Here is a 14,008-nt window from a genome sequence, read left to right as displayed (position 1 = left end):
GAAGAAATTTGCTACCAGAAAAAAGGAGCAGGGAGCAAATATAACTTAATAAACTTGAGCAAAAATAAGCCTGTATAATAAAACATCATAAACATCCTGATGTGAACGGCATGAATGCTGATGCCAAACTGGGTTTGAAATCAGTTTCTGCCACTTATTAGTTGTATTATCAACCTCCCTGGTTTCCTCAGTTGGGTGGGAATTCAATGAGTTAATATTGTCATGGGTTGAGAGCAGTTTGGTACACAGTTATCAGTATATGTAGGTATCAATATAGGTCTCATGGCTATCAATATATAAATATTGCTTAGGGAAAGATAAGATAAAATAACAGAGTTATGAAAATTGATCTAATGGACATATGGGTGACATTGTCAATCAGTGGTGAAAAAATAACTACTCAATGAATAACGCTGAGCATTTTTTAAAAAAAAAAATGTTTTTTAGTTGTAGATGGACACAATACTTTATTTATTTATCTTTATGTGGTGCTGAGAATCAAACCCAGTGCTTCACCCATGCTAGGCAAGTGCTGTAACCACTGAGCCACAACCCCAGCCTGATGCTGAGCATTTTTAAGGGGAAAAATGAACCAGTATCACATATCATGTAAACACCAATTACAGGTCAGTTGAGGATATAAATGTGAAAAATAAAAAAGTCTTTAAGAAGAAAATATAGAATAAGTTCATGGACTTGAAGTTTGAAAGTCTTTTTAAATTGAGATAGGACTTGTACGTGAAAATATTGATAGAATTCACCATATAAAAATTTAAAAAAGTCTTTTCAAGATTATCTAAAAACAAACAAATAAAAAAGAAAAGCCAAAGACTTACAGAAGATATTCACAGAATATATAATCTCCCGTGTTTTTAATTAGTAAATATAAAGAAGTCCTTCAATTTAGTAAACAATAATCAGACAACTCCATCAAGAAGTTGGCAAAAGATAGAAATAAGTTGCTTCCAGAATAGAAAATGCAATTAGCTGGCAAGTTGGTGAAAAGTTGTGAACTTTGTAGAAATGAAAAAAATAAACATGAAATATAATTTCCTATCTATCAATTAAAAATGTATACATTCCATAATACAAAGAACTGGTAAGTATATGAAGCAATGGAGACTCTTATATACCGTTAGTATACATCTGGCAATATCTGATAATATGGTCATGCATGTGTTGTGTGATTTATCTATACAAATATGTTACTCAGCTTTTCATCACTGTGACCAAAAGACTAGACAAGAACCACTTAGAGAAGGAGAAGTTTATTTGGAGATCATGGTTTCAGAGTTTCAGTCCATAGTTAGCCCACTCCCTAGCTGTAGGCTTGAGGTGAGGCAGTCTATCAGAGTGGCAGGGTGTGGTGGAGAAAAGCTGCTCATTCTATGGCAGCCAGATAAGGGGGTGGGGTGGGGGATGGGGGTGGGGGGTGGAGAGGGAGAGGGAGAGAAGGAAGAGAAGGAGATGATAGATAGATATCAGGTACAGATATAGTCCAGGGCATGCAACCAGTGCCAGCCCCCAAGTCCCACTGCCTACCACCCAGTGGTCCATTCAAATTATAATAGATTAATGCATGGAGGAGTTTACAGCTCTCATTTCACCTCTGAACATTGCTACCTTGCCAAACACATGAGCTCTTTAGGGGATATTTTTAGATCCAAACTACAACAACTCAGAATAATTCTCATACAAGCCCATCCGAATGTGAAAACTGACATGTCATTTCAACATTGTCTAGAAGAATGAAAAAATGGAACTATCCATCAGGAGAAAAGAAAACATTTGGTTGCACAGTAATACAATGAACAACAATGAATGAATGAAGAACTATACCATGGATTAATGTGGAAACAAAAGGGTGAGTAAAAAGATCATGGTACAAAAGTATATTTATTGTATACTGGGTATATAAAATTACAAACATGTAAAATCGCCTGGTCATTTTCATATGTAAATGGAGGTGAAGTATATGGGCACAAATGGGAAAGGAACTATCACACTGTGGGTAGGAAATAGGATGACATAAGGAATATGGGAGGAGACAGAGATGGGTTCAGTTATCCACATGTTGAGTTTGGGTGTCAGTAGATGGCTCTATCTACTGGAGTTCTTTTATTATATTTTTGATAGTAAAATATAATAACAGATAATAAATATATAATATAGTTAATAAATATAATAATTTCCTATGCTAATCAAGGATTCTTGTAAGCATACTTATAGATTATACTAATAAATGTAATTATATTCTGCAAGTAATAATGCCTTTAAAAATATTTTTCTGTTTTAGTCCAAAGTCCATAATATAGTGAAAAAGGCACTGTGGGTACTGGTTTTAATATATGTAGATAATGTGCTATTTTTAACACCCTAGCTTTTTGCCATTCTATTCTTAGGTAGGAACAAAGTGATTGGCAGTTCTTTTTACTTAGGACTTGCCCTAAGTCATGCAATAGCAAGTTATTCCTACCTAGAGGAAGATGAAACCTTATTATATATCACCCAGTGTGTTAAGATTATTTTCAAAGATGCTTCTCAATTTCTCCCTTCACTATGCCCTCATGTCCTTCTTCTCATCTAAAAGTAGAATCTATTTTTCTCTCTCCTTGAATTGGGAGGATTTGCTTTGGCCAGTATCATGTGACAGACGTGATGCTGTGCGGTTCTAGACCTAGCCCTCAAATGGCCTAGAAGTTCTACTTTTAGGACTCTGGTTGCCATGTTGTAAGGAAGCTGAGACCCTCCTCCTGGAGGGAGAGGCCTCTTCAAGAGACTGAGGAGGGAAAGACTCCAACTGGCTTGAGTCTCACGGACTATGAGTGACACCAGCCTGCATCAAAGAAGCAGATAGTTTATCCAGGCCACCAGAGAATCATGTTAAATCATCAGTCTTTGTTTTTTTTGCCACCATGTTTTAGAAAGGTTTGTTACACAGCAAGAGCTAACTAAAACTCAGGTAGTTTATATGTTCTTCAGTGATAGAGCACAAAATGTAAGAAACTATGTGCAGAATTTTATGGATATAGGGCTTTATCTTACATTCTTTTTTAACATTTATGTTTTAGTTGTAGGTGGACACACAATATCTTTATTTCATTTTTACATGGTGCTGAGGATTGAGCCCAGTGCCTCACGTGTGCTAGGCGAGCACTCTACCACTGAGCCACAACCCCAGGCCTATCTTACTTTCTTAATGTTTTATTCCACTTGTATATATGTCTCATTGTAATTTCTTTGCATTTTCTTTTATTTATTTTTATTTTATCAATTAACATAAAATTGTATGTGTTTACAGAGCAAATGATGTTTTGGCATATTGTATACACTGTGGATTGGTTAATCAAGCTAATTAGCATATGAATTACCTTACAGACTTTGCGATTTTGTGATGAGAACATGTAAAATCTACTCTTTTAGTAAATTTCAAGTGTAAAATACATTTTTTTATGAACTATGGTCACTATGATGTACCATAGATCTCTTGAACTTATTCCTCCTAACTGGAATTTTCAGATTTCAATTTTATTATACTTCTAACAGGCTTGTTGCCATATTTGGGCTTATTTTTGCACACATAAATCCTCAATTTTCAATCTGGAATTATTTTGTTTCATGCCTGCTTGAATTAGTGTGATCTTCGGGGGAAAATTTCTACCGAGAGAGCCTAAGAATAATTCTATTGCTTATGGATTCTGGCCAGGCGGTGTTTTAAGAGTCACTGAATTCATAACATTTATTGGGAATAAAATTGTTCAGATCTAATGATAATCTCTTTAAAACATTTGTTTGGTAAAAAATCTGAGTTTGGGGGCCAATATAATGTTAGAATAATTGCTAAGTCACTGTGAAGGCATTGCCCTATTTAATGCGGGCAATTTTGCACAAGCCAAGCGGAACTAATCAAAATATTGAAGGTGAGTTCTTGCTGCCAGAACTCCCCCAACATTTACCAGCCTCGCTGTTTACAAGGCCAAAATTATGACTTTGTATGTTGAGAAGGAAATGGATTTTTTTTTTTTTTTGTATTAAACTGTAGTTCAAATTAAGCAATATTTTTTTCCAAAAAGAACTACTGGATTGTGTTGTTTTCAGCTAAATTCTTCCTGTACCTGCTTCTGGTCCAGGAGGTGACATTGGCTTAGACTTAGGCATTCCTACCATTTTAAAACCTGAATATGTTAACTTTGTTTTCACATACCAAAAGAAATCTCTCCATGGATATAGGAGAGCCTCTGCATGAGGGGTGGTCTTGCTCCCTCTTTGACATACTCTCCCCGTGTCTGCTGCTCTTGACTAGGGGTCATGCCACACCTGATGCTCTGGCTGCCTGTCATCCCCTTGTTGAGTGTCCTCCAAATGCTCAGTGCCTGCTCGCCTCCTTTCCATCCAATCCCCCCAAAGGCTTCCATTCACACTCTGTTCCTCTGTCTGTCCTCTCTCTTCCACGACCTTGTTTACTTTTCTACCGAAATTCAACAAATCCTTTTCCCTATTTTTGGAACCTTGTTCTCTGACATCAGCAGTCCTCTGATCCAATAATCTGCACTTGGGGCCCAGAATTCCATGGATGCATGGTTATATTAATATTAAAGATAGGGCCTAGCTATATTTCAACTATCATCCCACGTCCCCAGAAAAGATAAGGTTGTTTCGGTGAACTTTGTTTAAAAACACAACAAAGTGTGATACATTTTTTAAAAGGTTTCATGTAAGTTAAGTGTTTAACACTTAACACACACATAACCAACTTCTCTATGAAATTGATCTTGAGTTATTGGGAACAGTTACTCACACAGAACACACTACTCCCCCAAACAATAGATATGACCCACTGTGTGCACACTACTCCTCCAAACAATAGATACGACCCACTGTGTGCACACTTGTATAGAGCATACACATGTCAATCTATAGTCAGATAAAGGAAAGGCATTGGCTGAATCTTGAGCGCTCTGTTTGTATCAGCTCCCTTTCTTCCCACTTATCTTGGAGTTTTACTACTTTGACTTCTAGTTAATGAAGTTTTGAGTGACTCTACTGGTGGCTACCTGTTTGTGCTGTTGGCAGTGTCCTTACCCTGCCCTTCCTATTCCAGTCTTATCCTACGGTTCCCCTTGCTGGTCCTCAGCTTCTGTTTGTCCAGATGTGCCAGTGGAAGGGGATCATTCCTCCATATTGCTGTGGTTTAATTCATGGGGATAAGTTGCACACAGCACCTGTAGCCTGTTCAGGAGGCCTGGGTGAGGCAAGCTGGGAGGGGCCCATGTAGAAGAGATGCAATGGTTTTATAAACCGCAGAGACCCTGGATTAAGACTCAACAGACCTTGAAAAACATATTTGTGTATTTACTTTATAGATTTATTTCCCTAATAAGAACCAAATAAACCTTGAGCATCAATATTGTGTAAGTGAGAGACTGAATTAAGAGGTTGGAGGATGGGTAAGAAATGTTCAGAATTACATTTTTCTTTTCAAACAATGGTATGGGTGTACGTATTTAATAATAAACTGTTGGGAAAATTGCTATGATATCTCAAACAAGAGAGTCATTATAAAGAAAAGATTGTGCCTTTGTCTTCAAATGATCATCTTGATTTGAAATATGCTAATCAGCAAAATTTGGTGATACCTTTTTCTTTGTATTGTATTTCTAAGAGACTTAGAAAAAAGGTGGCATGTTTTAAAAGAGCCTGAATTTAATGGCAATTCTGCTCATTACATTGCATGAGGGAAAAGGAAGGAGCTAGTCCTCTGGGACTGGGAGCTCTGTACCCTCAGATATGTTCACCAGGTGCCTGGGAGCACTTCCAGCTCAGCTTCACTTCAATTTCTTACTCTCCCGATACAAATGCACTTTTGTTTTAAAACTTGGGAGTCTGTAGACTTCAAAATGGAGAGAATAGTCATTCCAATGGCTGCATTTTACTTAAAAGAGTTCTTAAACCCTAAATTTCTAAGCAAACTACGGCCAGAAAAAAATGTCACATGGGACTTTTTAACAAATATATTATTTTGCTTCCAATAATGAACAAAATGAATTTTGGATTTCTTAAGCTAAGAGGTAATGTTTCTTATATTAAAAAATTACAGCTATTAGCAATTGGCATCCCTAAAAGAAAATGTGATATCAATTTCTAATATGTGCCTGGAAGTCATCCCTCTGTGAATTTCTTATACATTCTTGTTTGGGGTATTTGTATTTATGAACATATCTGTTTTCCTTAAAGATAGTTGCATGTTTTTGCTTTGAAGGAGGAATAAAACTGTTAGTTAATTAATTGCATGAAATTATACAATGACCTTTGATGTGAAGTTATCTATGAGTGAATCTCAATGAATGGAGACCCTTTAAAAAGAAACTTTAGAGTGGAAATGTGAACCCTATTGAATATCCAGATTGGTCTTGATACTGTTTACTGAATGCATTTGACCTAAACAATTGCCTTTTGTCAAATTTTCTTAGTCATATCACTGTTTGACATTTTATTTTACATTCACCAGTATTCATACACTATAATTTGTCTTTGTACTATTTTCTTCATCTGAATGGCTGTGTATTTTTATTGTATTAAGCTATGACTTTTATAATTTTGGAATTTTGCTCATTTTAAGCTTTAGTATTGATCACATACAGTTTCTCTTGACTTTCAGTTTTCATTAGGATTATGTTCAGGGATGCAAAACAGGAAATCACAAATAACAGTGGCTGGAAGAAGACAGAAGCTGAACTGACTTCTTCCTCATATCAAAGACCTGAGGGTAGTCTTTGAGGGCAGGAAGGGAAGCCATATGTCATCAATGACCATGGTCCAGGCTTTTGAATGCACAGTGTTCTGTGTCTTATCACACCACTTGGCTGGACTACTTATGGAAAAGGATTAAATTTTCAAGGTTAAAAATGGGCACACCACCCCATCTCCCCAGCAGATTAACCATTTTAAGCAGCCTTCCAGAAGACCTCCACAGCTCTTGTTGGTCAGAAACCATTACTTGCCAGTACCTACCTGCAAGGTGGCTCCTGCATATTTTCTCATTTGACAACCCTTATTTTAAATTCCATTAATATTTATTTTAAACCTGAAAGCACTTTACAATTTTGTTTCCCTATTTAAAATATTTATGATATTTAAGAATTGTATCATTGCATTTTACTTTTTATTTCACCATTTTAACCATTTTGTCAGTGTTTGCAATACTTCAGAGGTCCTCATTGAGTATCATATCTCTCTTTGTTTTTGGTTTTGGCTGGTTATGAAGTTTCTCTTTTCCTAATGGCAGGAAGGACAGACATAATCTGTGTCAGGAAAAACTCTAGGCAAGGGGAATGGGACAGTTTTCCTTTAGCTGGACCTGAGCTGTCATCACACTCCTGTCACTGCGGAGTCCTCCTGTGCAAAAGACTGTCTCCTGAATTAGCCAGGAAAATCCAGGATGAAAGCTTTCCCCCATGCAGCATCTTGTAGAGTAACTACGATTCTTTTTATTAATAACACATTTGAGCTATTGGAGCAAAACTCTCTTTTAGATCTATGGTTCACGCATTTTGGAAAAATAAATAATACAGTCTTGATTGATTGCACTAACAACTTTGCTGATAACTTTAAATTTTTTTTTGGACACAAACACTTAAATTGGCCAAGAAATCCAAAATATGAGCATCATTCTTCAGGCTTTATTGGAAAACTATGAAAAACAAGTACTCTGAATCATTCTTAAGTTTTTTTTAACAAAGAAACAGAAGAACCACGGGAGAGTTAACTTGGGTTTATGCCAACTTGTGTGGCATTATTTCATAGATGATGTGATTTTTGGAGACATAAAAGGAACCACTTCAGTCCTTATACATTGACATACTTTTGATCACTGATAGTCATTGACAGATGATCCTGACACTTGCTTGATTGACTATGTTAATGTCGACACTGTGCCTTTTGTGTTATTTCCTCACAAATAAAATAAAATGCCATTTAAAATAGTCCCAGTTTTGGGCTGAGGATATAGTCCAGAGGTAGAGTATTTGCTTGGCATGTGCAAAGAAAGCCCTGGGCTTGATCCCAAGCACCACTCCCTTCTCCAGTAAAAGAAAATGGTTCCAGTTTTGTTCAATGTTTTAAATTTTATGCTGAATTACCGATGTGTTTTACATTTTAGTATTAATAGACTATGAGAACATACTTGAAAATATTTTTAAAGGTCCTATTAAAAGCTATTTATATATTATTGAAAAGTCACCAAGTATTTCTTATGAAAGTTAAGATGTATTTTTAGCCCTCAACTAGCTAAAATTATACTTGGAAATAAACTCAAATAACATTTGACAAGTGATCAAGTAAGTATATGTACGACATAGCATAGAAACCACTAGAGTAGGACTTGGATTGCATAAGAATGTTTTTCTCAGGAGGGACATTTCATATTAGGCCTTAAGAATAAGTGAAAAATGACCAAGTGAAGACAGTGTAGTGGTAGTGAAGTTCAGAGGAGAGAATTGTAGGTAGATGGAGTGTGCACCGAAAGTTGATGCAGAACTGGTATGCTAGTGAGGAGGGAGTGGTGGGTATGTGGAGTGGTGAGAAATAGGTCTGGTGAGAGAAGCGGCAAGAAGTCTTTTGCAGCATTGACGAGTGTTACAAATTGTGCCCTGAAAGAATACCCAAGAACATATGTTCATAGAGCAACAGGATGTAATCATGATCAAAAGAGACTGTGGACATTCATTCATGCATTTGTTTGACAAATATCTATTAAGTTTCTGGTAAATCCTTAAAATTTTGTTTAATCTTACACATAGAGGACAGGGGGAGGAAGGGGGAGAGAGAGAGAGAGAGAGAGAGAGAGAGAGAGAGAGAGAGAGAGAGAGAGAGAGAGATATTGAGATCTACTTTCATGGTATTACAGCCTACTTAGGGAAATAAATATTAACCCTCTAATCATATGATTCTTTGGACTTCAAGTAGGAACTCTGGATTTCCAGGTGAAAGAGCAGGAATTTGGGAAGACAAAAGAGAGGGGCTTGGGATGAGGAGCACAGAGACTGTCTGGCTGAGATGGAATAAGAAAGCTGTGAAGGAAAGGAGGAGAATTGGCCAGAAGGAAATAGGGACAAATTGTAGACAGTGAGGCTCAGGAACAGGGACTGTAAGAACATTTGGTCAAGATAAGCATGGTGGTTTCCTCTGAAGAGCAGTGGAAAACCTGTCAGTGTTTTAAAGCAGGGTTTGATCATATTTATCTCTTGAAAAGTTTTTGGGGTGTGGGAGGGTGAGGAATTGATGGTGAGAGTTTTCTGTGCTAGATGATGCCATCATTATCAGTAGAGATGAACTCTGAGCTACTTTTATGATTGGTTTAATAGAGTCGTCTGTACTCTTTGACCAGACTTGCTTATGACTGAAAATATGGCTTTATGAAATGGCGGAAATCTGACAAGAACTAGGCAACACTAAATAGTTTAACCCATGAAGCACCAGTTTTCAGTTCTGTGCATATTCAAAAAAATATTGACAAAAGTGAATTATAATAGGTTGGAAATCAAAATCTGGAACTTATATATGTTATTATATTATAATGAGATTATAATATGTGTAATATATAATATAATTACAATATAAAAGCATATAATAGCTATAGTCATGTTAACTTTATATTGTTACAGTTATCTAGTTAATTATAACATAACTATGTTAAATATTATATAATTACATAAGCATAATATCTTACATATTATATAATTATACCATATGTTATATTTATAGGTGTTCTTCATTTGGAATAATGATATAAAGTTTATTAAGAGAAATAAATCTTACCATGTGGCCCTAATTAACAGTAAATTCCATTTAAATAACTGAATCAAAGATGGACATCTATACTATTAGCTTACAGGAGTACATAATATTAACATTTATGATGAAGTGTAGTCTTTATAATCAGATGTGGTGAGGGTCATGAGTGCTTCCTGAACAAACTCTCTGTGTACTAAAAGCTACTAGAAATTTACCAAAAGGAATTTGGCTAATTGTGCCATTTTTAGTCCCTTTCAAAACACGAACTCTTCATTTTATGCTTTATTTCATGTACAGATGCTCTAGTTTGAAATCTTAAATTATATCTGTCTTGCCATATACATTAAAGATGGTTCCCCACTGGTAAGAAAAAATTTTTTCCTAAAAGATGGTGTGCAATTCATCTTGACATTCTTATTTAGCTCTGGTCTCTTTTTTTCCCTCATTTATCTGTTAAGAGTATATATGTCATAATATCTTAATCCCCAGTTGGATCCCTGTCAACAAAAGTAACTCTTTTGAACTAACCAAAATTTCTTAGAATTGCAAACTGATTTAGAAATATGGGCTATATGCTCCATATGCTGTTGTTTAGTTTATACTTAGCAAATGCCTTAGACTTTGAGATATGATCAAGTTCAAAAATTAGGCCCTATATCAGTCCATTTTCTATCACTGTAACAAAATACCCAGAGCTGGTTAATTCATACATAAAAAGACTTACTTAGTTCAATGTTTTTGGAGGTTGAAAGTTTGAAATTGGGCAACCCCATGTGTTGAGCCTTTGGTAAGAACCTAGTGGTGGATGTCATCATCTGCATAGGAAGCCAGAAAGTGACTTAGGTGTCACACTCACCCTTGTAACAGTCTCCTCTCATGAGAACTAAGAGTCCCAAGGGTACTGTTCTAATCCCTTGCACAAGCAGAGTGTGCAGTGACCCAATGAACTCTCATGGGGATCCTCCTTTTAAAGGTCCCCCCACAACACTGTCACACTGGAGACCAAGCCTCCAACACATGTATCTTAGGAGCAACCACACCCAAACCACAGCAGGTCCCAAATGAGTATGTGCAAATTAACTGAAATATATAAACATGGATATATGTCGATCTGGAAAGGCAATTGGACTAAACTGTGAACTCAACTTGAGGATTCTTGACAGATAAGCACATGTCAAAGGACAATGTATTGTTTTCTTGAATGTAACATGTTTTTGAATTATATAATTTATATGAGCTTTTGCTCCTATAATTAATATTAATTTAATGACATTTTTGCAATTAAAAAATCCTGTCATTTTTTGATTTATTAGAGCAAACATTTATCAAGGGTATGCTATGGGCAGAAACTATGCTATTATTCTAGTCACAGCACAATTATTCAAATATTACTTATCTAATTTTAAGATTAAACAGGCCTTTTATTCCTCCTCCTTCCTTCTCTGCTTGCTTTCTGAACAAGTAATTGTTCATTGTTCTTTAGCATTTCTGCTGGATGATGGACAGGAGAAGTAAAATGAAATAAAAAATCAGATCAAACAATTCTGCTACTTGTCTGCAGATTTGTTAGAAAAAGACATTATAGCTTGCTTTTTGTTCTCTCCTTTGTGAGTTTTCATTGAATTTTGTCTCTGTGTGGCAACATTGAGATTTTACTATCCTTTCCTCTCTATCATCCAAAGATTTGGTTAATTGAGACTGAACTAAATTCATATTTACCTTTTGGATTTTAGTGGAACAATACTGTTTCTAACCATATTAAGTTGGTTGAGGTGTGAGGCCAAATGCAGATCAAGAGATAGAAACAAGAAAGAGTTTTGTAGTTTTATTATACTCGTGGTTCCCTAGGGACAACATGGCCTGGCAGACCATGGAGGTTACATGGACGAGCATGAAGATCAGGCTAGAGGCAGAGGAAGAGAGGGGAAAACATGGGCAAAGACTTGATTGTGATTTGGTGGGAAGAAGTGGGTGAGGCAGGGTAAGCAGTTTTAGGATTAGCTACTTTGAGGTCTACTTTCCAGAAGACTTTAGGCATAAGGGTTATTGTTGGTTATCTGGTACCTGGCTGTGGGGTGATCATGTAGGTGTTTGAGACTCCAGTGAGGAAGGTAGTTGGGAAAAAGTGGATTTAGTTGGCTTCTCAAGAAAGGGAATTGACTGGTCTCTAGCCAGGTCCTCAAAACTGGAAAAAAACAAGAGTTTAAGAAGCTGTGATGCATTGACTTATTAAAATAATTTAAAATATCTCTAGACAATGCCTACTCTTCTGCTCACTGCCTGTCACCTCCCAAGTCCTAGCTACTGTATCTAGCTTAGAGTCTCACATTTCTGTCCAGCAAGCAGGCCATCTGCTCAGGGCCCAATTGGGCTAGTTTTTCACAATGAATTCAGAGGGAGCCTTAAATATGTAATCGGTTCCCCCCCCCCGAATTCCACCCTAACCCCATCCTTGCTTGTTGGAAATGTTTCAGGGCTTCTCACTATTTGTAGAACAACAACAACAACAAAGTTCAACACTTCACATGCTGTTCGCCCACCTCCAAATTTCACTAACTGCATTTTATTTGATCTAATAACTTAATGACTGTAAGAAACATCATAATTTTCTATAAGAGGAAAAAAGCTGCCAATTAAACAATGAATCAATGTCTTGTTAATAACCCTGGGTAATGAAAACATTAGACTTCTTTTGTCTATTTTTGTACTAAAGTTCTTTATTGTATTCGAAGGGTTTGGCTGTGTGTTCTGCCTCAGTAGCACTATGTGGTGTGTGATAAGCCAGCTTTTTGCACCATCTTAAGTAACAAGACATGTTTTAACTTCAGCCATTTGTGAGCATCTTCCTTTCTTACGTTGTAAGATGCATTTTGTTCGTGCTTTGAGAGAAACTCCAGGACTGTACTGATTCCTGCAGTGACAAATATTTGCTTTATTAATATCAACTCGTGGAGTTCTCCATTGTTTCCAGGTCTTTTCTCTAGTCACAATAACCTTTCATTTCAATGTCAAACTGAAAATGTTCTAAAACATTTTGATGACAGCTGTCAAAACCACAATGTACGTAATGCAATCGGAGAGCGGACAGTATGAACAGCACTACCAAGCTCATGAACAAACAGGCAATGACAATAATGTCACAACAGGTTCTTTTCTGTTTTTCTACCAGATCCCATCAAAACCATTGTTTTGTGATTTTCCTGTTACACATCCCTCTAATTCTGGATAATTGAACTTGTTTGTCAATTTTCATGCCACAGGCTCATGAGACCTAACAGATGCCAGACAGATTGTTATTTAGGTGCCTGGAAGTTGAGAATTGTCTGAAAATTGGAAGGCTTTGCTGAGAAGTCTCTTTTGAGTGATTCATGAAACTATTCAATAAGATGATTCTAATTAATGCTTCTTGATACCAAGATATGCCTTCTTTTTTACTTATTTCTTAAAGTATGTCCCATAATTCTATGTTAACTGATTCAAAATGTAAGTACAGAATCTGTCACTACCTATTTGAAAATCTAAATAATTTTATGATAATAAATGATCTCTTTTTTATCCTAGACAGACATGATTTCCCTTTATTTAAAGAGACTGTGTTGCTTTCCCCCAATGGGCTCTGATTACATCACCATCATCATCAACCTTGACATTTCTATGGCATTTTGTACTTTTCAAAGGATTTTTACATATATTTTATCTCATTATGTGGTCCATATTCTTACCTTTTAGTTTCTACTAGTCTATCATGGGTATGTAATAAATGTATTCCTGTTGAATAAATGAATGGATGGCCAAATGAATGACCATCTTCATGTGACATCAACAGTAATCCTGAGTCTCCTTTGTCATATATCATCTTCAGTACATGTTGACTTATTTTCTAGGAGTTCTTCATTATAATTGGCAAAGGCTTTTAATCTGCCACAAATTGAATTGTGAAAGAGATACCTATACTTCTTCTAGGATTTTATTTTAAAAGTATGATTTAGATGAATAGAATAATGATAACAAATGAGTAAGGACTGAATAAACTGTCCTGAAACCTGTGTCAACTCTCAACTCTATCTTTCATCTCGGCGTGGAGAGAATTAATATTTGTTAATTGTCTACGACTGTAAGAAATGTTTCATTACATTATTGTATCTGATCTGGTTGCAGGTTATTTTTCTCTTGCTAATGCTGTGGATCATATTTCTTTCAGTAAGCCATACAATTA

At 36.1% G+C, this 14,008-nt stretch overlaps 1 long non-coding RNA gene across 1 annotated transcript in view; it reads left to right on the top strand.

Annotated features, from left to right (window-relative positions):
• Positions 1–1,512: 1,512 nt before the first annotated feature.
• LOC131424795 (uncharacterized) overlaps positions 1,513–14,008 on the top strand; it is a 178,634-nt gene continuing 166,138 nt past the window's right edge. Inside the window, exon 1 of the long non-coding RNA XR_009228324.1 lies at positions 1,513–1,864. This is a non-coding gene — a long non-coding RNA (uncharacterized LOC131424795). The remainder of the gene's footprint in view (positions 1,865–14,008) is intronic.

This window comes from Marmota monax, unplaced genomic scaffold, assembly GCF_021218885.2.
Source record: "Marmota monax isolate L192 unplaced genomic scaffold, Marmota_monax_Labrador192_F-V1.1 WCK01_AAM20220418_F8-fsc00063, whole genome shotgun sequence".
Classification (NCBI taxonomy): Eukaryota; Metazoa; Chordata; class Mammalia; order Rodentia; family Sciuridae; genus Marmota; species Marmota monax.
The sequence above is the reverse complement of the archived record's forward strand: the minus strand, read 5'-3'. Positions and strand labels throughout refer to the sequence as shown.